This window comes from Aplysia californica, unplaced genomic scaffold (genome assembly GCF_000002075.1).
Source record: "Aplysia californica isolate F4 #8 unplaced genomic scaffold, AplCal3.0 scaffold01040, whole genome shotgun sequence".
NCBI lineage: Eukaryota > Metazoa > Mollusca > Gastropoda > Aplysiida > Aplysiidae > Aplysia > Aplysia californica.
Window position 1 is genome coordinate 81,383 of NW_004798310.1, and position 2,500 is coordinate 83,882.

At 45.2% G+C, this 2,500-nt stretch overlaps 1 long non-coding RNA gene across 1 annotated transcript in view; it reads left to right on the forward strand.

Annotated features, from left to right (window-relative positions):
- The window catches only part of LOC118478842, a 4,404-nt gene extending 3,174 nt beyond the window's left edge, over positions 1–1,230 (forward strand). The window contains exon 2 of the long non-coding RNA XR_004859311.1: positions 1,019–1,230. This is a non-coding gene — a long non-coding RNA (uncharacterized LOC118478842). The remainder of the gene's footprint in view (positions 1–1,018) is intronic.
- Positions 1,231–2,500: the final 1,270 nt, after the last annotated feature.

A 2,500-nucleotide genomic window follows, 5' to 3' on the forward strand; every position in this document is an offset into this window, starting at 1 on the left:
GGTGGGTTGTCATCGGAAACCGATGGTAAGTCGGTATCCATCATCGCACCGATGGTGGGTTGTCATCGGAAACCGATGGTAAGTCGGTATCCATCATCGCGCCGATGGTGGGTTGTCATCGGAAACCGATGGTAAGTCGGAATCCATCATCGCGCCGATGGTGGGTTGTCATCGGAAACCGATGGTAAGTCGGTATCCATCATCGCACCGATGGTGGGTTGTCATCGGAAACCGATGGTAAGTCGAAATCCATCATCGCACCGATGGTGGGTTGTCATCGGAAACCGATGGTGTGTCGATATCCATCATCGTGCCGATGGTGGGTTGTCATCGGAAATCCGATGGTAAGTCGGTATACATCAGCGCGCCGATGGTGGGCTGTCATCGGAAAACGATGGTAAGTCTATATCCATCATCGTGCTGATGGTGGGTTGTCATCGGAAACCGATCGTGCATAACCATTGTGACACAATGTCACGTTCATAACATGATGACAATCCATTATGACAAGCATACTTTTGCCTCTTCTTCACTTCTCTTTTGAGTCATCAGCACGCTACTCTTCCGTTCATTCCACCATGTAAAAGGATGTTGTGAAACAGTGGGAAGTCCCTCACATGATATTTTGCAGAAATATCATAAAGTGTTTGTTCATAACATCATATGAAAAGAACCAAGAAAAGAGAGATGCTGCACTATCGCAGTGATGATCTGTCACAAACTTGTCGTCACATGAAAGTGAATTTCTTAAACTGAGTAGGTCCATATAAAAATACAGCGATGCAAAACGAAAACAAGAGGTGACAGAATGATGGACAAAAATTCTGGCTTCTTGTTGCAACCTGTCAACTGTAAAGGGATCACGTAGCAAATTATTCTCAATTGGTGATCATTAATCACTGGTTTGTTTGAACTAATAGTGGTCATTTAAATACAGTGGTGTACAACACTATAAATTTCATTATGCAAGCTGCACACCTTTAAATCGCTCTCTTTTAATTTCTGTATCTATCTACAGACGAGGATGATGCCTTAGGGGTGACCTTCATAAGATAACGTGACAGTGAAAGCCTTTGTGGTGCCAGAAGGTAAGGGTGTGGAGCAGACAGCTTTGTGAAGTTGAAGGGCCTGAAGTGCTTCTGCAAGCTCAATGATGGCCTGCCTTGCAACAGCCAGTTCGAATCAACTGCTTTTGACGACCTGCGTTTGTCTTTTGCTGGTATGACACGAGAGGAGCATAGAACTTGGAGCCTTTATCCAAGTACATATGTAACATACATGTATTCCTTATTATTACGCGTGAACTCTCCGTCTCTCCTGCCTATTCTCTCTCTCTCTCTCTCTCTCTCTCTCTCTCTCTCTCTCTCTCTCTCTCTCCCCCTCTCTCTCTCTCTCTCTCTCTCTCTCTCTCTGTGTGTGTGTGTGTGTGTGTGTGTGTGTGTCTCTCTTTCGCTGTGTGTGTGTATGTGTGTGTGTGTGTGTGTGTGTGTTTATCTCTCTCTTTCTTTGTCTCTCGGTAGCACAACTACCACCATTGGGTGCTCTCGTGGTCTGGAGGTTCGATTTTCGCCTCTCATTCTATAAGTCCCGTTTCGAAATCTGACAGCGACGGAAAATTCTCATCTCTAAATTTGTCTCCTTTCACCCCCTTTCCACATATATAATCTAACCGTGTTCTGTCGTCTGCCTTCGTCTCCATTTTCTGCCACTACCCCGACCCCCTTTGCCCCCCTCCTCTGGGTCCCTAAATGTTTCTGCAGCCTTTCTACGGCTACTCATTGGCCCCTTCTTACTGCTGTCTATCAGTTCACACCCATGGTCACAGCGAAAGATAATTCCAAGAACAAAAAGGATTGTATCCAGATTGTCAACAATGAAACAGTGACAATAAAGTACATATTAATGCTTTCTGTGATGTTTATAGTATTGGTTTTGTATTGCTACAGTAGCTGATGCTGCTGCTGTTGCTTCGAACTGCCAGTAAAAGAACTATTTCCGCTGCTGCTGCTACTACTACTACCGCTGCTGCTACAACCATTACTACTTCTGCTATACTACTACTACTACTACTACTACTACTACTACTACTACTACTACTACTACTACTACTACTACTACTGCTGCTGCTGCTGCTGCTACTACTGCTGCTGCTGCTGCTGCTGCTGCTACTACTACTACTACTATTATTACAGCTGCTTAGATGCAGCCAACACTATGTCTGCTACAATACAACAGTTAATGAAGAAGGAGTAGGAGGGAAGAAGAAGAATTACTTGGAATTACTTGGATCCAGAGCTAGAATCATAGCAGGCGGCACATGTCCAGAGCAGCTCATCTCTCCTTTCCAGCGTCCACCTCAGGGTCTTCCTGCTAATTGTCTCCACTAGGAGCTGGTTTGAGACACGCCTGACCACTCCTCGGAGCAAACTTTTTTCCCCTGTGCCCAGCACACACTTTTCTTTTATTGTGCTGAGTGTGTGGGAGTCTGTCTCCTCTTGGT